Raw genomic sequence first — 24,950 nt, forward strand, 5'->3', positions numbered from 1 at the left:
GCTTCACCGGTCAACCAGGAGTTGCAGCAGTCCTCTTCCTTCCTCTCCTCTTCGGGTTCTTTCGTTCCAGTGGTCGACTCTTCTTTCCAAGTCCCAGAGACCTGCTTTTAAACAGTTTTCCCCCCATTCATTCAGCCTGGCTGTCACTCACACAGCAGGATGGCTGTCCTGGCCGGACAGCCAGCTGGCCAATCACACCAGAGTGCATTCAGGTCTCCTAGGAGACTAAGCACAGGGAGTTTCGGGCACCTCCCTCACATCCTGTCCACCACAGACACCCTGGCGCCAGAGGAGGGCTTCAGCACTGAAGCCCGCCAAAGGGCAAAAACAAAGGGACCAAACCTGGTTTGGCGCACAGAGACAAACACAAGAAGGACTTTTCCGAAAAGAAATGGCGGAAAAAGTTGACCGGAGTCTGTTTTTACAGATAGGTCTTGGGCGCCATATTGAAAAACATGGCTACCTTTGATTTTTAGCTACCGTTGTTAGCGGTCGGGAAAAATCACGGTAGTTGATCTAAACCACTGCCACCAGCCATTTAAAGTAGGAAAATGTAACATTTTACTGTTACATGGGTTTTTTCACTCAGGGGAGTTAGGCGACCCCTCCAGCACTCTATAGGAAGATAGTGTGTGCTGGGTCAGTAAATTTAAAGTGACTGGTAAAGTCAATTTAACTGTACATGCTCTGGGAGACAGTAGTGAGTCCCAGAGAAGGTATTTAAACCTTAGGGAGTCTGAAAGACACCCCCGTGCAACTGCACTGAAGGTGCTGTGTGACACAAAGAGAAAGATGATGCCATGGAGTTTGTTTAAAACACCATAACCAAAGAACACAAAAGTAAAACACACATCAAAATACATGGAAGAGTGGGAAAAAAAGGCTCTCACTCTTCCAAGGTAGAAAAATCAAATCCTAGAAATCCAGCAATGTTGCTGGGTGCCTCAAAAGGTAAGGGAAATAAGCACATTTTGAGAATTCACCCTAACACTCCTCCCCCCCAGACTGGTCGAGAGACCATCAGCATTTTGGTGGTGACACCCTGACTTATGTTCAATGGTAAAATCAAACCCTTGCAGGCTGATTGACCATCTCAGTAGTTGTGGGTTTTCCCCTTTCATTTGTATCAACCATCTCAAGTGTTGGTGGTCAGTTTGAATCACAAAAGTAGATCCATACAAGTATGGTCTAATCTTCTTCAATAACCACACAATAGCAACGCATTCACGCTCTATGGTTGCCCAACTTGTGTCTGGTTCCTTCAGCTTCCTGCCGATGAAGTAAATGGGGTGCTCCCTACCTTTCTCATCCAGTTGACTAAGGACTGCACCTATACCTGTGTTTGAAGCATCAGTCTGCACAATGAAGGTTTGTTTGTAGTTAGGAGCTCTTAGGACTGGAGCTTGACAAAGGGCTTTCTTTAGGCCTTCAAATGCTTGAGTCCACTCCTCATTCCACCTGACCTTTTTAGGGAATTCAGGAGAGGAGACTACATTCAAGGGAAAAGCTATGGTCCCATAGTTCTCTATGAGGTTCCTATAGTACCCAGTGAGGTCTAGGAAGGCTCTCACTTGGGTTTGATTAGTAGGGTTGGCCCAGTTTTGTACAGCTTGTACTTTGCTTGGCAATGGCCTCATTTCACCTCCTCCTACCTCATGTCCAAGGTAGACCACTTTACTCTGACCAATTTGACATTTACTAGCCTTTATGGTCAGCTGGGCCTGCTCAAGAGCCTGCAAAACATATCCTAAGTGGTCAACATGTTCTTTCCAAGTAGGGCTGAACACTGCAATGTCATCCAAGTATGCCATGCAGAAGTCCTCCATCCCATTCAGAACTTTATTAACCATCCTTTAGAATGTAGCAGGTGCATTCTTTAGTCCAAAAGGCATTACCTTAAACTGGTAGAGGCCTGCTGGGGTTGAGAATGCAGTTTTCTCCTTTGCATGGCCTGTCAGTTCTATTTGCCAATAGCCTGAAGTGTGATCAAATGTACTGAGGTACTTGGCTGAGCCAAGTTTGTCCACCAGTTCATCTGTCCTTGGTAAAGGGTGGGCATCAGTCTTGGTGACTGCATTAAGAGCTCTATAGTCCACACAGAATCTCAACTCCTTGGATCCTGCCTTTGGTACTAGAACAACTGGACTAGACCATGGACTGGTAGAGGGCTCTATTGCCCGAGATCAAACATCTTGTTGACCACCTCCTTTATGTGAGAACTTACTTGATCAGACATCCTGTAACATCTGCTTTTAACAGGTAAACAGTTGCCAGTGAGAATATCATGCTGACCCCAAGGGGTCAAGCTTGGTGATAGTCAAAACAGGGAGGCAAACTGATTTAACAGAAACTACACTTCTTCTGTTGTTCAGGTGTCAAATTAGAACAGAGATTAACTCCTATTTTATCATCTAAAGGCTGGCCTCTGAGTAGGTCAGGTAGAGGTTCACTCTCCTCCTCCTCTTGATCTGAAGCTAGAAGCAAAGCTCCCACTTCTGGTCTTGAGACATAAGCTTTTAGACGGTTGGTGGGAGCCTCCTTAGGATTGTTTAAGTCCACCAGATAGTTGACCTCTCCAAGTTTACCCACAACTTTGAAGGGTCCTATCAACTTGTCCTGTAAGGCCCCCTCTGCCTTGTAGGTACCATAACTAGAACTAGCTGGGCTTGAGTAAACTCAACCATGTTGGCCTTCTGGTCATGCCAATGCTTCACCAGAACCTGACCTGCTTTCAAGTTATCTGTTGCCTCTGCCATCATGTGTGACATTCTCCTGCGGAGACCTATCACATAGTCAGTGACTCTCACTGGCTTGGGGGAAGGAGCACTCTCCAACCCCTCCTTAATCAGGGCCAAGGGGCCTCTAACTGGATGGCCATAAAGAAGTTCAAAAGGACTAAATCCTACTCCCTCCTGAGGGACTTCTCTGTATGCAAAGAGAAGGCATGGCAGTAGAAGGTCCCACTTTCTTCTAAGGGGTTCCTCTAAAGCACCTATCATGCTCTTCATTGTACGGTTAAACCTCTCTACCAAGCCATTTGTTTGTGGATGGCAGGCAGTTGAGAACTTGTAAATTACTCCACAGTTTTGCCACATGGCCTGCATGTAGTGGGACATAAAATTGGATCCCTGTCAGAGATAACCTCCTTTCGGAAAACCTACTCTGGTAAAAATACCAAGCAAGGCCTTAGCCACAGCCTGAGCTGTAACAGCTCTCATAGGTATTGCTTCAGGATATCTAGTAGCATGGTCTACTACAACCTGGATAAACCTGTTTCCTGAAGATGTGTGATGGTCTAAGAGACCAACAATGTTGATTCCTACCCTCTCAAAAGGAACTCCCACCACTGGGAGAGGCACCAGATGCGCCACATTCTTGGCTCCACTCTTGCCAGAGGTTTGGCAAGTGTGACAGCTCCTACAGTACTTGTCTACGTCTGGCCCCAATTAAGGCCAGTAGAAGTAGAAAGAGAGCCTTCCTTGGTCTTCTTGAAACTCAAGTGATCAGCCAAAGGTATCTCATGGGCTAACTGTAGGAACTGGAGTCTGCTTTCTCGAGGCACTACAAGTCTTCTGTAGTCCCCTGGGATAGACTCAGTCATTTCACTGTAGAAGAGGCCATCTCTCCAGTACAACCTATGCTTCCCTGGCTCTCGCCTATCCAGCTGGGAAACTGCTTGCCGGCGAAGACTTTCAAGAATAGGACACTCTCTTTAACCTCTGCTAAAGTCTGCCCTACAGGGTCCACCTTCTGCCAGTAAAGAATGCAGCTCAGTATGGTCTGCAGGATCCAGATCTCCAACAGGAGCAAGGTCCTCTTCGAGCTCTGATTCCTCAGCAGCTGATTCAGCCACACAAGGTTGTTCCACACACTCAGCCTCAGCTGGTGGAGGGATCACAGGTGTGATCTTGGACAGTCCTCTCGGGGATGTCCTTGTTGGTAGCACAGGAGTGCTGGCTGGTTTCTTCCTAGAGGTTGTAGGTTTCCCTTTTTCCTCCTTTTTCTTTGAAATTGAAGTCAGTAAGTCCTGTGGACTAGTAGTTATAGTTTCCTGTATATCCTCCTCTTGAGATCCCCTTAAGGTACTCTCTCTGGCCTTCCTAGTATGTTCATGGTTCTTTTTGTGGGAGGCCTGGGTGTGCTTGATACAACTCCAAGACTTTTTAAGGCATTCCCCAATAGTGCTCTCCCAGGTACTTCACCCTGCACACTAACAGGTATTTTGACAGTCATATCATTACACTGGATGAGAGCTGGTAACTGTGGAAGCATTTGGACAGGGCCTCCAGCAAGCTTAGTTAGGAATTTGGGTGCCTTAGCAACATCCTCAACCTTGAAAAATGATTCATCAACTACAGTTATGCTGGCCCCAGCGTCTCGAATGGCAGGGGTCTCCTGACCATTGACAAGAACACTGTCTTTGTAATACTCTTTAGTATTATCTGGAATGGAATTATAGACATCTAAGTTCTGTTGTTCCCACAGACCCAGGGATACTAAAGAAACACTGGCTGAGACGTTCATGGGTTCCTCAGCCAGTAAGTGAAAGTTTCCACTTGTCATTGTTACTTCATCCACTGGGGAGAAGGCTAACGAGACAGTGTGGACCCCTGAAGGTTTACCCTTACATCTGGGATCCCCTTTCACACTGTCAGTTGATCCATAAGCATAACATTTACCAAATGTCTTTATGAATGGGGGTTTGTTCTGACCTCCTTCTGGTTTGTCACCAGAAGGTACCCTAGCTTGATTTGGTTTCCATTGTGGCTTACCCTTGTTATGTTTGTAGCCCCCTTTTGGAGTGGAAGTATCATAATTCTCTTTATTGTCTTTCTTGTGCTGCTTTCCCTCCTCCTTCCAGCCTCCACCTATGAGAGCTGAGTTACCCTAGAATCCTTGTGAGTGGCCCTGTTGGCAGCCCCCAAGTCAGCAGCCCTTGCTAACTTCTTTGGATCAATTTCCTTAGAGTCAGCCAAGTGCTGTCTCAGCTCAGAAGAGCAGGCATCATAAATAGACTCCAACATGAATAGATTTCTCATACCTTCATAAGTGTTAACTCTGTAACCCTTAAACCATCCATCTAAGTTTTTCAAGCATTCAGTCACCCAGGTAGCCCAAGGGGTACCATCATGCTTTTTGAGGGTTCTAAACTTCTTAAGATACTGAGAAGGGGTCTTCCCAAATCTAGCTATCAAAGCTAGCTTCATAGTTTCATACTCCCGACTGTCTACATCCCCCAACTCCATGACCACATTAGTTGCAACAGGAGGTAGCCTAGAAAAAAGCCAAGGAATCAACTGATTCCCTGCAATGTCTTGAATCCCATGGTTATATTCAAAAGCAGCCAACCAATCCAAAATATCAAGCTTAACCTCATACATACTTACTGCATCTTTGGGCATGCAAGGCCTCTTAGGACTGGAAGACCTAGAAGACTTTGTGAGAGAATCAGTTTCAACAGACAACTTTTTCATCTCTAGTGCATGGTTCAATTCCATCTATCTGAGTTTAAGTTCTTGGTGTTTGCATTCAGTTTGAGCTTGGATTCTTTTAAACTCTTATGTCAAGTCTCATTCTTTCTAAAGAGACAAATTCAGGACTTAAGGTTGGACCTGGTGGGGTCCGTGTGGTGAGAGGTTGAGGCCTATGAGCAGGCAGAGGTAGGCCAGGGCCTATATCTGAAGACCCTTCTTCCTCATTTAACTCATCTATAACATTTGAGTTACTTTCAGAAACATTATCATCCTCATCAACATTTTCCACATTTGCTGCAGGTGTGGGGGTTTCAGACCCACTCCTCAGACTTTGGTATTCTAACAACTTGTCTATCAATTCAACCTTCTTGCCTTGTACAGTGAGATTCCTAGCTTTACACATATCTCTCAATTTATCAACAGTTAAAGTCACTAGGGTCTCCTGTCTGTAGCTTTCCATATCAGTCATGATAAAACAATTGCTTTACTAGTGTTGCTTAGCCTTGTGAGAGTTGTTTGAACAAAGGTAAGAATAGCACTCTATATGTAACAAGTATACTTTATCCTCACCTCTGTACACCAGTGGTAGGCAGAATCATATGCAGTACCCTTGGAGAACACTACATGCAATTAGGACTACGAGGGTCAGTACAATTTCACCTTTGGTACAAGCCTGTTCTACACAGTTATGTGGTAGCAGTGGCTGAGCAGCCAGACTTATCTGAAGAGTTGAGTGAGCAGTAGAACAAGTTACACAAAGGACCAACTAAGATAGAGATTCAAATACACACAGATTCAATGTTTCTTTGTAAAAGAATATACATGTATTTACTCAATCATTTATAAAAACATTACACTAGCATAAGCAGCTCAATATCACGCACTAACACACCACAAAAATCCAACCAGTAAGTAACTAAACACGTTTAGCTCAAAAATGAAGTGTGAGCAAAATGTCACTTTAGATACTTAGAAAGGGAGGGAAAAGACAAGGTTATAAGAATAGGCAGCCCAAATACAATCATAGGCAGGGCAAAGGGTTTTGGTTAGAAGTAACTTAGCAATTCTTCTCAATAGGCCTGGGCCAAAGTCAATGGTTCAGAGTCTTTTGTATAGGATAGCCAAGTTCTGGTAAGTAATGGTTAAGTCTTTGCCAGAGATTTTTAAAGGATTTGGCTAGACAAAAAGTTTGACGAAAGTGTAGGGAACAACAAGCCTTTGGTTTTGAGGAAGGTTTCACGCACTTTCTCGATGGCTGAAAATATTTCCGGACTGCGTTTGCCCAGTACCTTTTAAATGGAGAAGAGCTGTAACTGAGGCAGTTGTTCCTGGCAGATCCTGCAGACCTCGTTGTTCCTGTGCTTCAGTCGTGGGGACAAGAAGGAGGCCAAAAGCTGTAGCAAGGCGTCAGTTTAAGGTTTGAGTGTCTTAAAGTCCCCCTGGTTTCCTTCCCTCTGGCTATCCGGTTTTCAACAGCACTCTGATGAAAATTCGACCAGAATAGGACGGTGCCCAGATGGCTTGCAAGTTGGTTGGTCCCACCAAACTCAAGGGAAGAAGTTAACCTTGAAGGGATTCTCTGTCATCAGAGTTTCAGGCAATTCGGACCTGCAGCAGGGCTTCACTGGTCGTCCAGGAGTTGCAGCAGTCCTCTTCCTTCCTCTCCCTCTGCTTCGGTTCTTTCGTTCCAGTGGTCGACTCTGCTTTCCAAGTCCCAGAGACCTGCTTTTAAACAGTTCTCCCCCCATTCATTCAGCCTGGCTGTCACTCACACAGCAAGGTGGCTGTCCTTGGCAGACAGCCAGCCGGACAATCACACCAGAGTGCATTCAGGTCTCCTAGGAGACTAAGCACAGGGAGTTTCGGGCACCTCCCTCACATCCTGTCCACCTCAGACACCCTAGCGCCAGAGGAGGGCTTCAGCACTGAAGCCTGCCGAAGGGCACCAACAAAGGAACCAAACCTGGTTTGGCGCGCAGAGACAAACACAAGAAGGACTTTTCCTAAAAGAAATGGCGAAAAAAAGTCAACCGGAGTCTGTTTTTACAGATAGGTCTTTGGCGCCATATTGAAAAACACGGCTAGCCTTGATTTTTAGCTACTGTTGTTAGCGGTCAGGAAAAATCACTGTAGTTAATCTAAACCACTGCCACCAGCCATTTAAAGTAGGAAAAGGTAACAATTTACTGCTACATGAGTTTTTTGACTCGGGGGAAGGTAGGCAACCCCTCCAATACTCTATAGGAAGATAGTGTGTGCTGGGTCAGTAAATTTAAAGTTACTGGTAAAGTCAATTTAAATGTACATGCTCTGGGAGACAGTAGTCAGTCCCAGAGAGGGTATTTAAACCTTGGGGAATCTAAAAGACACCCCTGTGCCACTGCACTGTAGGTTCTGTGTGACTCACAGAACATGATGATGCCATGGAGATTGTTTAAAACACCATAACCAAAGAACACAAAAGTAAAACACACATCAAAATACATGGAAGAGTGGGAAAAAAGGCTCACACTCTTCCCAGGTAGAAAAATAAAATCCTAGAAATCCAGCAAAGTTGCTGGGGGTCTCAAAAAGTAAGGGAAATAAGCAAATTTTGAGAATTTTCCCTAACAGTAAGTAAGGCCATAATTTCTTACATGCTGCTCTCACGCGGTCGTATTGTAATATAAGCATAGGAGTATTCCCCAGCTTTTGTATGAATTCTGCTCATGTCAAAAAGCACCCTTCAGGGAACATGTCTTCCATTGTCAACTACCCTGCCTATCCCATTGCGCTCTGATGTCCTTGTCTAGTGTAGATTGTAGATCTGGGAAGTCCCAAAAAGGTATTTTTGTCTGTAGTATGGAATGATAACCCAAAGTTGCCTGACTATTCATGACTGTGCGCTGATTGTAGTATGGACTGTGTCAAATGTGCACGTGTCTACGTTTTTATCATGAAGAATAATTGATTATAAGTTGAACGCTGCCGCGCTTCGCCTTTCTATGGAAACATATGGAAACATATGGTACAGTTGACATAGTATTGTACTAGAACAAGGCAAATTGAGCTTGTGCCATGAAGTAGTATAATTCAAAATTGGGGGCCGCAAGCCACCCTGATCAAAGGCTACCGTTGAATGTTCCGAGCTCATTCTCGCTGCACTAGATCTCCAAAGGAAGCTAGTCGTCTCGAATCTCAGCTTTGTAAGGAAGGATCTCCCTGGCCAAATGGGCACATTTGTAAAAATGTAAAGTTGTTTAGGGAGGATAACCATCTTGAGGAGAGACAACCGACCCTGCATCGATCGAGATACCAGTCACCAATTCAGCTTATCCATCAGTTCCATCAGGCACCTGGCTCGGTTAAGCAAATGCAGTCTAAGGAACTCATGGTGACAACAGTAAAGACAAACAGAAGTGATCACAGTTCAAGGGTGTTTATTAAACTTTATAATGGGTGAGAAAAACGCCTAATCTGAACCTAAATCTGAGATGGCAGCATGCAGTGACCATCAAATAATAATAAGGCAGTCCTAGTGGCTTCTTGTCAAATAAAAAAGGGCCTATACTAAAAAAGAATATTGCCATTCCTTACCACTAAGTAACAAAATAGTGTGGGATAATTTTCACAAGGATAGAAAGAAGTGTTCACCAAATGATAAGTCAGGATGATATGCCTGGGGTCGCCCTTCCCCACGTTTTTAGCACGGGACGAGGCGGGACTCTTGAGCACAACACACTCCTGGGCCTCGCCAGCACGAGGTTACAGTTCCTTTCAACAATCGCAGGAATTTTTGGGGCCAAGTCTCTTTTTTGCAAAGTCTCTTGCCTTTGAAGGCCTACTGGACCATAAACAATAAACAAATAAAAGTCCCTTTGGTAATCTTTCACGTTGGCTCTGATCCTTCTTGCAATGTTAGCATCCCTCAGTCGGGTTCACTGCGGCCTTTCACTCCAAAGCCTCAATGTCTTTTTAAACAACTATTCACTGTGGACATCTCTCAGCCGGGTTCACACTTTTGCCACTATGTTCACAGGTATATCACTGTTTACCCCCAATTCGCAGGCATCCCTTCGTCTGGTTCACATTTGCCAATTTCACAGTTCACTCAGTTTTCTTCAGTGTGTGAAAGACTTTCGAGTGTACAAGAGGTGTTGCTCAACCCTCGTAGGACCACTTTGACACTTCACGCCGGCCTCAACACAACACAAAAGGGCTCCAGTCAGAGTCCTTCAAATGAGCACCCGTGCGGCGCCGGACCACTCTGCTTCTGGACCTTTTACTACGGTTTCTTTAAAGTTCAATTACACAAGATCTTTTTTCAACAATGTTGCCGCCTGTAACCTTTTGCCCAGCACAGTTCGGTTTACTATAAGTCTGCTCTGATTCACCGGCTGTGCTGAACTGTTGGAGCTTCTTGTCTTGGGAGTCCAGGATGGCACCACGGCGGCAATCGCTTCTCCCCGCTTTGGCTATCAACATCAGAGGGCTGTGTGTGCCGTTAACACCTGCCACACCTTTCACACCACATGCCATCTGGACTTGCCAGTCTTATGATTTCCCTTTCGGAGGCTTCACAGGTAGGAGGGCAAGGGCAATTCCCTCCTCGTCGTCCCTCCAGGTCTCGCCGCCTTTCTCCTCCATTTGAACTGCCAGTCCGGGATAGCTGTTTCCTCGTGCTTTTGGCCTTACTCAAAGTGTGCTCTCGTGCCTTTTTATCCTTGTGGGGAAGGGAAAGGGCTATCAGGTGTGCGTAGTTATTGTCAATTGACTGACTCTGCCTAACTCTTGTGTTTGGACATGTCAGGTAAAGTTCTCTGGTGTTAGTCCATTGTCTTTCACGATGTGCGTAAGGTTTCGTGTTGGAAAAGGGGGGTAGAGCTTCTAAATATCCTATGTGATAGGATGGGGAAAAGGTGTTATAAAGAAGAGGATATTGCGTCTCCCCCGTCAGTGTCCCACTTCCACTCCCCAAAGACCCCCCATCCAGGTGATCCTCCCGCACTGGTCCACCCCTAGGAACTGGATCCATTAGCGATGGCCGTGTCCTGGCTACCTGGATGACAGATCCCCGGGGACTAGTAAGTGAGATACCTTCAGGTTTCTCACATACACTTCCCCTATGCGAGGTGGATATGTCTGTACTTTGTCCAGGTTACCTTTTAAGACCTGGAGGAGAACATGGGTGAGAGATGTCCAGGAACTCTCGCATATTCCACTGATTGGTTTTGGTCAACGTAGGTAGAGGTAGAGTGATTTTACCGGCCTCTCTACAATAACCTATGAATTGGGTTTCTAGGGCTGTTTTGGGTTTCATAGACTCAGGGCCTCATCACGAGTTTGGCGGTAACCCTTACAATTGGCAGTAACGCTATCAGCGCCAAATTTAAGGGTCTGTCGGATCACGAGTACAAATACCGCTGGCGCAGTTAAGCCGGCGCAGTATCCGTTCGCGCTAAAACATAGCAATCACGAGTCTGGCGTAGGCGCTATTAGAGCCAGAAAAGCAAAATGCTGGAGGTAAAAGAACATAGGGCACAGCAATAAGGGCCCAGGTGAAACCAATGCAAATCAGAGGCCTACAAAGGATCCACCCTTGCACAACACACACTTCCAAACACCATGCTGCCATTTGGAGCCGGGAGCCTTGATGTGGACAATTACCTGCTGCGCCTAGAGCTACAGAGGCCAGCAAACCAGGCCAGGGCCCTGGGAGCGCAGGGGGTGGTGGGGATGAGGAGAAGGAGGCAGAGAGCAGCACCAGCAAGGCGGCCAGCCATCCCCAGGCCCAAGCCAACACCCTGTGCCCTTACTGATGGCCAGTTGTTGACTGAATATAGGCTGGACAGGTCAACCATCTCCCAGTTGCTGGACACAATCCAGGCTGACATCGGCAGCCGTATAGCCATCAGCACAGCAGTACCCCCGCTTGTGAAGCTTGTGTCCGTGCTACAATTCGTCGGGACTGGCAGCTACCAACACACCGTTGCCATGATGCACGGCATGGCCCAGTCAACCTTGAGTGCCATGCTGGGACAGGTGCTGGATGCACTGTTGATCCATGTGAATGTGCACATTGCATTGCCAGCCACACAGGCACAGGTGAACCAGCTGAAGGGTCAATTCCATGCCATTGCCCAAGTTCCAAATGTAATAGCAGCCCTGGACTGCACACGTGTAGCACTCGTACCACCCCAAGCACATGATGCAGCCTACAGAAACTGGAAAAATTACCATTCCTTGAATGTGCAGATGACATGTAGCCCTGACCTCACCTTCAGCCACTGCTGTGCCCGCTACCTTCAGCCACTGCTGTGCCCGCTACCCAGGATCCATCCACGACTCCATTGTCCTGCGCAACAGTACCCTGCCAGTGTACATGGAAAGGCACCAAGGCCAAAACACATGGATGCTGGGTGAGTACAAATGTAGTCCGTAATGCATGATGAATTACATCTGATGGGGCTGGTCACACACAGTGAAATCCCTGCATGTCAATGGGCAGCACCATCACTGCAGCATTTCCATGCATGTACCTTGCACGAGAACCCTTGGGCATGTCCAACACAGCAGAACAAACCCAGTCTAGATGTCAATGACATGTGGCAGCACAGTCACATATGGAAGGCCTACTACCACAAAGCCTCCTGTATGTTTTGCAGTATAGCTTCCCACCCTGACACAGCACAGACATCCCACCCTGGCCACCCGACAGTCATGCCAATGTTACACGAAAGTCGGCACATCCACAAAAGCACTGCACAAAAGTAGTCTGATTAACGACAATGTACATCCCTGAAACACTGACCCTGATTGGCCAATCACATGCCTGGAGAACAGTACATAATAGTGTCAACCAGCAAATGCAACAGCAACCGAAGGGAATGCCAATGACACATGGGTTAACCACATGTCGCATGCAGAAGCAGATGGAAGGGTCCCCTCCTCCAGTGACAAGGGACAGAGTACTGTTACATTTAGAAACGGAGGCGTAGCAAGTTGTAAGTACTCCATTGATTCAATGCTGCTCCTAGCACAGCACACTCCACAATGTAAGTGACCAAATGATAAGTAGGCCACATGTAATACATGAGTGTGATGCACATAACCACTCACAAATCCATAGATACACAGCTGTATGGCAACCTCACACCATGCATGTCCTGGATGTCAAAGGTTGGATGCCAACATTGCAATGAGATAGCATGACCATCTCGACACGAACTTGATCCTGCTGACAATGTCACTGATGACTGAGCCTTGTGCACCCACTGAACCTACCTTGTCCCCATACCTGCTTTCTCTCCCCTGGAGGTGATTCTGGATATCCCCAGTACACATGGCTCATGACCCCTGTGCGTCATCCACACACTGCAGCTGAGCAGGCACACAACATTGCCCATGGGCGTACACACATCTGCGTGGAGAGGGCATTTGGACTGCTGAAGGCACACTTCCGGTGCCTACACCGTACAGGAGGGGCATTGATGTATGCACCAGAAAAAGTTGGAAAAATTGTACTTACATGTGCCATGCTGCACAACATTTGCTGTCGCAGGAATGTGCCACTGCCCCCCGATGCTCATGTGCAACCACCTGAGGATGGGAGTGAATATGATGATGTGCCAGAAGGTGCACACAGAAATGGGCTGAGGGAGGGGAGGTTGGCCAGACAGGGCTTGATTGATAATTCTTTTTGATGCAGGTGACGGCTACATTTTGCACATGTCACTTGAACATTAAAGAGCACTTAATCACAATCACAACTGTCCATTCTTTGTATGAATTTTAAACGTGATTTATTCAAAGATTGTCTATCCCCCTCCCCCCAGTGAATACCCAGCACACAATCCCCCCTCCCCCAGTGATAACCCAGCACACAATCCCCCCTCCTCTCAGTGAACACCCAGCACACAATCCCCCCTCCGCCAGTGAACACCCAGCACACAATCCTCCCTCCCCCAGTCAACTCCACACAACAGTGCAGGTAGGTGCATGTTCTTAGGGCACCCACAACAATCACATGTCCAACTATGATGGTCGCGGGCGCTTTCCATCTCCTGGCCCCTCTGGTGTGCGGGATCTCAGGTGGCGCAATTAACGTTGCCTAGGTGAAGGCTCAAGGGATCCCTCCGTGGGTGTAGTGGAGGTTGATGGGACTGACCCGGTTGCCTGCAGATGCTGACAGAGAAGGCTGTTTGATTCCCTTGTCTGCTAAGCTAGTGCAGATACTGCCTTGCACAACTCCCGTACCCTTTGGCCAAAACCTGTCAGGGCTGAGGTGCATTGCTCCACCACTCTCCGTGTGCGCGCGTTGTCTCGGGCAATGTACTTGCAGCCATGCCATATGGCGCGCTAATGGCCTTGATGTGCCGGCTGTGCACTTTGCCCATGGATTCCACTTTTGCCTGTTTGGCCTCAATTATGTCCAGATGTCCCATCACAGCTACTCCCGTGATGAAAGGTACCCCTGGTGTGGCAGGGACCGGCCTGCCACTTGTGCGCTGTTGGGGGGGGGGCTGCATGGGGACATGTTGGCGGCTTGGATGGGGCTGCCGGGCTCTGAGTGCCGACCTTCAGGGCTGCCATATGATGGTGTGTCTACATCTGGCTGTGGTGTGTGGACACGATGCACATGAACACGTAGGGTTTGTGCTCCCTGTGTGACTGGCCCTGGGGTCCCCTGTGGTGTGCCCATCTCTTCAGCGTCGCTGCTTCTGGGGGAATGCAAATGTCCTGCCTGATGCGCAGCTGGAGGTGTCAGTCCCACATCGGGCCCTGACCCACAGGTGACTCCCTCTGCATCGGTAGTCTGCATGGTGGCTTGGGGTGAGCTAGGTGCTGACACCATGCGGCCATGTGGGTGCTGCAGCGGTCTGGTTGGGCTGCGGTGTGGTGATGTGGGATGGGTCCGGCATCGGTTCCCTTCCGCGTGGCCCCTTTGCGGGGTGGTGGTGCTGGTCGAGGTACGCTGCCTCGGGCGCTGTGATGGAGTGGCCTCCTCATCGTCATCCCGTGAAGATCGCCGTGTGCCTGTGGGGTACATAGGGTGTGGATTGAGTTCAAGGCAACCTACATAAGTATCAAGCAGTTCATGCCATCAAGTGGGATTGTAGGCAGTAGCAATTATGCATGGCACTTGCATTTTGTTCAATCCCCATGTAGTGATTGGTGGAATGTGTGAGTGTGGAGGAACACTGCATGGAAATGTTTGTGTGCCATCATCACATGCGGGATTGGGATTCACCATGCTCAAGGTCCTGGGTGTGTATTCATGCACACTCACACTCTACGTATCTGTCCCATGGCTATGGATGTCTGTCCCCTGCCCCTTTTATTGATGCACTGCATGTGCAGGGGAGTCTAGGCAGCACTACGGTTCAGTGGTTCAAGGGCTCAGTTATGGGTGTCTGCAGTGCCTCGCACACATTTCATCACATTCATTCACTGAGGGTCTGCATGTGTGGTCCTTTCAGATGCATGCATTAGGGGTGGGATTCACCTGGAGTCGGCTCGATACCAGTGCCTGCCTCTGCTCCACCTATTCCCTCTATGGTGCCCATGTCGATTAGGGCAGTCATCTTCTCCTCCCAGGGTGTGAGTTCGGGTGGTGGTGGTGGTGGCCCTCCTCAAGTGCACCTGCTTGCACTCCTGTGCTGTGAGAGTATGCTGCGGACTCTCACACGCAAGTCATTGAGGCGCTTGCGACAGTCCTCGCCATCCCGGGGCACGCGGCCCCACTGCAGACACCCTTTGGCTGATGCTCTGCCAGATCTCTGCATAACGCTGCCCACTTGTCTTGCGCTGCCGCAGTTCATCATGGTGGATCTCTGCCTCCCCCACCAGTACGGCCAGCTCCTGGTCACTAAATTATGGTTTCCTGACCCTGTCCAGGGCTGACTTGCCCCTAGTGCGCTCCTGTGACATAATTCACTCTTCCCAGGGGTGGATGGCTTGCAGGGGTTGTGATATCCGACGGATTGTGATTTCCAAGATGGCTGCCGCTTTATTTCCCGTTCCCGCGGTGACGTGTTTCCCGCACGCTAATAGCGCATGCTTATGGCGCGCGCTATTAGCGCAGTATGGCGGTAGCGCACCGTGCGCTGGATTTACGGGTTCTTGGGCCTTTTTCCCGTCGAGCGCTATTTGCGCTACTGCCATGTCCCTGCACGCGAGCATGCAAACTCGTGATCTGGCGGACTATCCGCCGGGGGGCTTGGCGTTAGCGCTAATAACGCTTGACGGGAAAACTGCCGCATTACCGCCCAACTAGTGATGAGGTCCTCAGAGTTTTCCCAGTCCCATATTGAAGAGTTTTGGGACTAGTAGTTCGCCTGACAGGATCTCTGGGGTAGAAAATCTCCAAAGGGAGGTGGAGATTCTTGTAAAAGCGTAGAGACAATGGGGAAGTTCCACCACAGAATAACCTCTTCAGGGAGCCCGGGATTATGGCTGATGATATTTCACAGGATTCGCCACGGTTTTGAAAGTGTACTGGTATTTTGGGGTATACTTCATTGTCTCCATGTACACATGTCACTCTAACTAGGGCTGCATGTGATGCGGGAAATGCATTGGGGGGATAGGGCCTCCATATCCTTGTCCTTTATTGCTTATCATGTGTGTCCTGTATTATTTTCAGCCCAGGAGTCCCTGTGGGATGCCTGGCAGTGCAGCTCTTCCTCTTTTTGGTTTGGTGTACATACCCTTGGGATACCCTTATGGCACCCATGTGTGGGGGTACAACCCTGTAGTTTTGGGCACCTGTGTGTGACCCACAGAGCAAGCTATTGGCTGGTGGCAGCTCCATGCTGAATTTGACTGGTGCTCTGAGTATCCTCCATTTTGGGATACCCAGGCCCTGCCATTGGAATCAGTTGATTCCTGATAGGAGACAAGATGGCCCCTGTGGCCTCTTGTTTTCTATTGCCTGTTACCTTGTTTTTCCCAAAGTCCTGGGAAGCCCTGGCTCTGTCCCTTCCCCCTAACTGGCTGTTGCGTGGAAGTTCCATATATGGCATTGTGAGGAAGTCCAGGACGGACTGGCTGGAGCCTTCCCAGCGACTGTATGTTGTGGGTACATCCTTGGGGTGGGACCTGGGTGAATGGAGTGTATGACCAATATGCACTTCTTGTTATGGGTGTCTAGTTTCTAGTATGTGACACAAAGACTGAGACAGCCCTGCCTGAAACTGGTATGAATACAGTGTGGAGTGCTGAATGTCTGGGTACTTGTTCCAATACACATTCATTGTTGTGTGTGTCTGAGGGAGGAGGATGCCCTGAATGCACTGTGAGCCTGATTGGCTGCCTGACTGTGGAATGCCCTTCTGAGTGATTGGTTGCCTGAGTGTGACCCAGCAGAGTGAATGAGAGACAGAACAGTATCTCTAGGGGCCCCTCACTGCTAGAAATCGTTCAGAAGCTGAAGTCGAAACTGATGCTTGATCTCGACTGCCGAGCCCGAAGAAGAAAGTTGACTGCTGTTACTTTCACCGCAATCAGAAAGCCGCCGTGACGTCGAGGCTGATCCAAGGATACCCTGTTTTAACCAACCTGCTTTCCTCGTATGTCTATTGTTGGTTCACTTTATTAACTGATTTGTATGACAAGTTTTCAATAGTGAACCTGGCAGAGGGAATGCAACAAAAGAGGCAAAGCCTAAAAGAACTGTTAAAGGATGGCAAGACTGAACCCGGCGTAGGGATGCTAACAAGAGTGGAGGAAATCTGAGGTCCCATGAACATTGTGTTGACAGGAGTGAACCCGAAGGAGGGAAGCTGGCAATTGAAAAGCGTTCTGAACCCGAAGGAGGAAGATCCAGGGGTGGAAAGTCATCACCTTCACTACCGTATGAAAATAACTGTTTAATTGAGTTGTCGAGTACAACTACACTCTGCGCCCAGAAGAGGGGGACCTAGGGGTGAAACCGTCACCCAAAGCTTTGAACAAAACTTTTGCGTTCGTTTGTTAAAACTATCAGGCCCTCGAAGGCAAGAGACTTTTTATTGAAAAGAGACCTTAACCATGGAAGAACCTGGTAGCTGGAGCAGAACTAAGTATAGGCCTTTTTACTTTGACAAGATGCCCCGGGGACAGCCTTATTTTTCATTTTGATGGTCAACGCTGGCTCCCATCTGAGATTTAGTTTAGGTGTTTTTCCACCCGGCATATTGTTTAAATAAACACCCTTGATTCGTGATCACTTGTGTCTGTCTTTACTGTTTCCACCATGGGTTCCTTACAGCAGCCTCAACCCTCCTTCCCATACGGAGCGTTGCAGCATTTTGAGAGCAATGCGTGGCTATTTCCCTCCCACAACAGACCCCTTAGCGTGCCCTCAATCGTGCCAAAAACTGATTTGGGAACCAGAAGCATGGCGTTTTGTAGCACATAGAGAAATCTAGGGACTGCCAGCATTTTGAAAAGCACAGCCTTGCCCAGCACCGTCAGTGGGAGACCTTGCCAATGAGCTGTGTCTGAGGCTAATCAGTCCATTGCCGGAGCAAGATTAAGCCGAAGGAAATCTGATTGGCTCGGGATCACTTGGATGCCTAGATACTTTATTCCTGAGTCTGAGACTGGGTAAGGACAGCTGCAGGGAATAGCCCTGACTCCTCCTTGCAGCAGGAAGAGCACTGACTTCAGCCAGTTAATCTTAAGCCCACAAAACTCCTGGAATTATATCAGTATTCTGGTCCCGACGTGGCAGGAGTCATCAGGGTTTCTCATGTATACTAGGAGGTTGTCCGTATAAAGCGAGACACGGTCTGCCCTCTCCCCTCCTCCCTCAAGGTCTTTGGATTCACGTCCAGTCTGGGGTTGTCAGGAGTTTAAATGCAAGCAGCACTATGGCCAGAGTGAACAGTAGGGGGGAGAGGGGCAGTCCTGCCTCGTCCCACACCCCAGGGCGAAACACATAGAAGATACCCTGTTGACCCGGACCACTGCTTATGGGGAGATGTAGAGCAAGCAACCCCATTTGAGAAAATTCTCCCCGTACCCCAGCCGGCCCATAGTCTCCCAGAGAGACGCCCAGCTGACTGAGTCAAATACCTTCTCAAAGACTACAGCCAGGAGTGGCACCGGTTCTGGTAGAGGCCTGGCTAATAACAAACTGCACTCTATGGAGATTCATGCGTGTGGACCTGGAAGGCATGAATCCACATTGATCCGGGTGTATTAACAGATCTATTACCCCGAGTAGGAGGTTGGCCTGGACCCGCGCAAGGACCTTAGCTTCCCCATTAATCAATTAATCAATCACTTGGCTTTCCCAGTTATCGGGTTTCGACAGGACCACTATACAGGCTTTCCTCAGGTCTGGGGGAAGACACCCATCCATCTTGCACTGCATGAAGAGATGGTGCATGAGTCCAGTAATAAGGTCCCCAAGTCATTTCCAGATCTCTACTGGGAAGCCGTTAGGCCCCAGAGTCTTGCCAGACTGTAATTGTGCAAGTGCTGCAGCCAACTCTTCCCCCGTGAGGTCTGACTCTAGCCTTAGTGTCTGCTGTTCTGTGAGACAGGGGAGTGAAAATGCTTGGTCCGCCCGGGGGAGAAGGTGTGGGGGGGACAACACAGCACTTCATAGAAGGGAGCGAATGCACCCGCAATGTCGTCCCTTCATGAATTTGGCTTCTTACCACCCAGTGGGCCTGCTTAGCGTTGTCCAGGGCCACAATCCTTAGGGCCTCCTGTGCCGTGACCAGGGCTTCTTGTGAAGCCAAGGAAAGGAATTCCTCCTCCGCCCTGCTCGCCATTGCTTCTGCCGCCTCCATTTCTTTAGCATGCTGAGACCAGTGATATTGTCTACCCCCTGATTACCGCTTTGTAGCCCTCCCAAAGTGTGACTGGGCTATCGACGGCCCCCTCATTTATGGTGAAATATTCAGTTGTTTTACGAGACAACCCTTCCATTACATCTGGAACCCCTAGGTAGAACGCGCTAAGGTGCCACAGTGCTGTGGGCTTAGCACACCCATTTATAAGCTCCAAAGAAGTGGGGAGTGATCTGAGATCCCTTTGGCCAGGAATGTTGCTGATAGAAGCCGAGGAGAGATGCCCTGAGGAATAAAGAAGTAGTTGATCTGCGACATGGAGCCATGCGTGTTAGAGAAAAATTAGTACCCTGCTTCAGACTCGTGTAGCATTCTCCATGCATCCACCAGAGCCACAGCAGTAGCAAAGGATCGTAACTTAGTGGTAAGAGTTGGATTTCTGCTACCTTTATGTGTTCGATCCGCCCACAGGTCCATGTCCATGTTTAAGTCCCCCCTAGCACCTGCATGTCAGCCAGGGCCTGGAGGTCATTCAGTAAGAGGGGGAGGAGCGTAGACGGCCACAATACCCCAGATGGCACCCCTCACAGTTCCACTTTCACCAGAAAGTATCTACCCCTAGGATCTGTCCTCTTTGAGTTGGAAAGGAATCCGCTTGTGTATCCGTATCAGTATACCTCCTGCTCCCCTCAAGAAACCTGCATGAAAGGCCATTGTGTAATTAGTTCTTTTGAAAAGCTTGCAGTCTGTCCCGACCAGGTGTGGTTCAGTCAGTAGCATAATACCCGGGGAATACCTATTGAGAAACTGAAGCACCAGGTGCCATTTGATGCTGGAACCCAAACCGTTTACATTCCATGCAAGCAGAGAAACCACCCCCTCGTGGACCGTCATCCCAGCGAATATATGGTTTGGGCCGGCTCTACCTGAGGTGCCACCCCCTCCCTGTATCCTGTCATACCACTGGTCCATATCCCGTCTCCCCCCTGCCCCCTCCCCCGAGAGAGATACCCCATGCTAGGCTGGCAACAAAAAACAACTCCAATGAACCCCCCGCCCAAAAGAAAACTTTCCTCCAAACCAGTGGTTCCAGAGAACCTCCCACCCATCCCTCCATGCACTTTCCCCCAACATAAAGCACCTGTTGCCCTAACACTGCACCAAACAGCTGCACAGAAACAAAGTTAACCATCTGTGGGGTGCCCGTTGTAGCAGCTCGTGCAAGCCTCTGTCTCTAGTCTGCGGCTGCCAATGACCAATTACCCCAAAATCCAAATTTAGCCATCCCTAAATTTGGGAAAAAATAGCACCCATGTACCATAGCATCGGGAACCTGAATACTGCACCAAACGGGTGCTGAAGAACAATGCCAAATATCCATGGGGAGACTGTTGCAGCCTCTCTCATAAGCCTCCAATCACGCCAAGCCAGGAGCCAAGTCTACCTGATCATAGTAATCTGTTATCCACTGAGTCCAGCACAGGTCAAGTGGGTGTGGAAAAGTCCGTCGGCTGTGATTCAAACAGGACTAGGGACATACTGCTTTCCAGTATGCTTTGTGTTGATCGACCTCCTGGGGGCAGTGATGTGGACCCCAATAGAATGTGAGTCTCCATGCCATGTCAATGCTTCCCTGGAGCTGTTGAAGAGATGTGTGGTACCTTTGTGATGCACCTTGAGTTGTGCCTGGAAAAGGAGCGCATACTTTATGGTCAACGATGTAGCTTCTTCTTGACTGAGTCAAAAGATTGGTGCGCCTTCTGGTCCTCCCTAGTGTAGTCCGGGAAGAAGCTGATGCAATAGCCATTATACATGATGGGTCTGTTGGCCCTTGCCATCTGCAGTATGGCATTCCGATCCCAGAAGTTCAGGAGTTTTGCAAGTATAATCTGTGGTGGTGCTCCAGGGACAGGGCGGCTGGCTAGGATCCTATGTATCTGCTGAATTGAAAACAATTTCGAGAACTTTCTGGGAGCGAACATGTCCACGAGCCACTGCTCCAAGAAGAGTTCTGTGCTAGGCCCCTCTTCTTTCTCCGGTACCCCAAGAATGCGTAGATTCTTGCGTCATGCCCTTCCTTCACTGTCTTCCGCTTTGCCTTCCAAGTGCGTGCGCGTCTGTGTGACCCTTGTTAGTTTCATCTACAGTTGTTTGATGGCGTCCTCCAAGTCCGAGATCCTTTGCTCTGTTTCACCGATCCTCGAGGCAAGATTCCTGAGATCCTGCCGCAGAAAGGACACTGCAGTAGAGAGGCCACCTATCTTCTCTTCAGTGGGCGACCTTGATTCTCCTATGGCACCCATAATGTCTTTTAGAAAACTCTGGCCCTCCTGCTGACCTTCACCCACGTCCTTTGTCCCTTGGGTGCAACTCGAAGAGGACTGATTGGTTCTGTCTGTATATTGATCCATTTTGCTCAGCAGCGTTGACCTTTTAGCCTTGTCTTTCACCATTTTATTTTGCAGGGCCAGTCCCTGGGTGGTCCCTCCTTCACTATAATCCCCATAGCCAGCCCAGGTGGCGTGTACCAGTCCTGAGCGCACCAGTACCCCAGTTCAGGGGCAAGGGAGTTGAGGGGGTCCCTTTGGTACGAGTGACCACACGGCAGATGCCCTTCTCCGTTCTCTCTGTCCAGCACCACCAAGCTGGTTCCCTTTTTTGCCTCCCTTGACTGCTTCTTAAGGAGCGCTGCCTGGGTTCTTGTCCTAAGGCCTGGCGCTGCACCAGTGTTTCAGGGGACTAGAATTAATTGGCCCTTTAGCCATCGTCCAGGCACACTCTGTCTGCACACTCCAATACGGATCTCTGCGCACAAGTCCCAGCTCCAGCAAGTTCACAATGAAGACCAAGCTGTGCAATCGGGCATAGCAACTTTTGGGCCACCCTACTCAGTCTCCATGAGTGAGGGCCGACCATCTGAGTGGCTGCGTTCAGGGCATCAGGCAGCCAGCAGAAGGCTTGTGTGTAGTTTCATGTCCTCCACAACCCAGAACTTGGGGCCAGACAATCAGGCTATGTCATTCCTGGGGTTGACACCGTACCACAGTGGTGCTCCGCATCCCCCGGCTGTCTTGCAGGGTACTCTAGTTGGTGTCTGCTATCCCCGCCTCGCCTCCTTGCATTCATTCCTGGTCCCCCACCATTGTTTGCTGGCTACGCCTGCTTGTGGACACTCCAACCAGGCATAGCGACTTGCACCCCGGGTGTCTCCTCCAGCCCCCCTCAGCAGGATGCACGGTCATCGTGTGTTGGAGGGAGGATGGGTCTGCCCCAGCCTCGGGGTCACCTGGTCTGTTCCGCCGCTGCACCATACTGCTACACAGCACTTCTTCCTGGTGTCGTCTGCAAGGCAGGCAAGCCCCTCTGCCTCTTCCGGTCCTCTCCAACCCCGGCGGTCGGTGGACTCTGTGAGAAACCTGAAGGGGTCTCACTTACTAGTCCCTGGGGATCTGTCATCCAGGTGGCCAGGACACGGCCATCGCTATTGGATCAAGTCCCTGGGGGTGGACCAGTGCGGGAGGATCACCTGGATGGGGGTCTTCTGGGAGTAGAAGTGGGACACTGTAGGGTGAGATGTGGTATCCCCTTCCCTATGACACCTTTTCTTTCCCCATTGTATCCAGTGGGATACTTATACTTGGAACTCTATCCCCCCCTTTTCCAACATGAACACTTTCTCACCCTTTGAGTGACAACGGACTAATACCAGACCTGTTTACCTGACATGTCCCAACATAAGGGTCAGACAGAGTCGGGCAATTGCCAACAACTACACTCACCTGACTGCCCTTTGCCTTTCACGCTGGGATAAAAGGCAGAGCACAAGAGCCCACTGGGAGCAAGGCTGAATACACGAGGAAGCAGCTATTCCAGGACGGCAGTTCAAACGGAGTAAAAAGGCAGCAAGACCTGAAAGGACATCAAGGAGGGAATTGCCTTTGCCCTTTTCAACCCAGACGTGCGAAGCCTCCGACAAAAGAAACATAAGACCGGGAATCGCAGCTGGCAGATGCTGTGACAAATTTCAGCAGTACATGGAACCCTCCCACGCTGATAGCCAGGATGGGGAGACGTGGTTGCCATTGTGTGTTAAGCTCAAGGTTGCAGTGGCAATATTAAGTAGATTAAGAGACAGAGGTCTTTTGTGAACAAACTTGGTACCAGAGGTAGAGTGGTCCGGCACCATGTGGGTGCTTGTTCGGAGGTCTGTGACTGGTACCCCTGTCCTGAACGAAGAGACTGTGCAGCAAAAAGGATAAAGAAACTACAAGTACCAAGAGGCCTTAGGGAAGGCAGACGTGAGGTGTCAAGGTGGTCATATACGGGTCAAGCAAAGCCCCTTGTACAATCGAAAGTCCTTGACACGTTGCAGAGGTTTTGATGATAATAGAATTGTGAACCCGACTGAGGGAATTGTGAAACAGGCATTTGCGCCCGGTGGAGGGGAACGCCGGGCGAACTGGTTATTGTGAACAAACACGCCCTTGCCATAGGCTAACAGTGTGACCCAGCGAGACATGATCGCCCTTCGGAATTCGTTGTTTAAATTTGGCAAGTGCTGTGGAAGGTCGGAGCCCCGATGAGGGGGCCCTAACTAAAAAGTGGTTGTTTAAAAAGACATTTGAGGTCATTACAAGTTTGCCGGTCCGGGAACTACGGTACTCCCCGGACTGGCAAACTACAAGTTCTGCTCGTGGGTGCCTTCACACCCGCCAGGTCTGACCTGACGGGCATACCGGCACCCGCGAGCAGAGCATGTCGGATGCATCGGCACAATTCTGAATGGTGCCGGTGCATCCGACCTCCCCATTCCCATTGAGCCCTATGTGGCTCAATGGGAATGGGGAGCATTTCATTCCGGCGCCCACAAATGGGCAATTACTGGGTCCAGCAAGGTCGTAATGACCCAGTAATTGCCCATTCCCGGGCGCCGGTAATTTTCTCAAGTTTGGCGGCAGCCTGCCGGTTTTAACGACAAGGCTACCGCCAAACTTATAATGAGGCCCATTGAGACTCTTGAATATTACAAATAAGGACATTGTGATTGAAAGGCGATAGTGAACCTGACTGAGGGACGTCAAGGGAAAAGTTACGAAGAAGCTAAGTGAACAACATTGTGACGACAAATATGAACCGATGGAGGGATGTCCACAGTGAATGGTTGGTCTGAGCCCGATTGAAGGAGGCTGACGAGTGAAAAGAGGATCGGAGCCCGGCTGAGGGGGATCCAAGGGTAGAGGATAGCCACCCAATATAAAGATTAGCAGAAGGAACTGTTTGTTTTGTTGTTTTGGCATATTAGGCATCTCTGAAGTAAGAGACTTTGCATGAGAAGAGACCTGCGCACGGAAGGCCCTGCTATAGAGAAAAGGAACTCTAAGCTTGTGCCAGAAGCCCTAGAGTATGCTGTGCTGAAGTGTCCCGCCTTGTCCCGTGCTAAAAACCTGGGGAAGGAAGACCATAACATCCTGACTTTTTATTTGGTGAACACTTCTTTCTTTTCTTGTGAAACATTACCCCCACACAATTTTCGAGCATAGCGGTAAGTAATGGCAATAGTTTTCTTTTTGGTATAGGTCCATTTTATTTGTCTAGACTTGATAGAAGAGAACCAGATAACAGTTGCGACTAAGGTCTAAACTCTGGGTGTCTACATGGAGGCAAACCTCAATGCGGATGCACATATTCAACTGATCGTGAACAATACCAACTA

The sequence above is a fragment of the Ambystoma mexicanum genome, chromosome 4p, assembly GCF_040938575.1.
Source record: "Ambystoma mexicanum isolate Mex_15411 chromosome 4p, UKY_AmexF1_1, whole genome shotgun sequence".
Classification (NCBI taxonomy): domain Eukaryota; kingdom Metazoa; phylum Chordata; class Amphibia; order Caudata; family Ambystomatidae; genus Ambystoma; species Ambystoma mexicanum.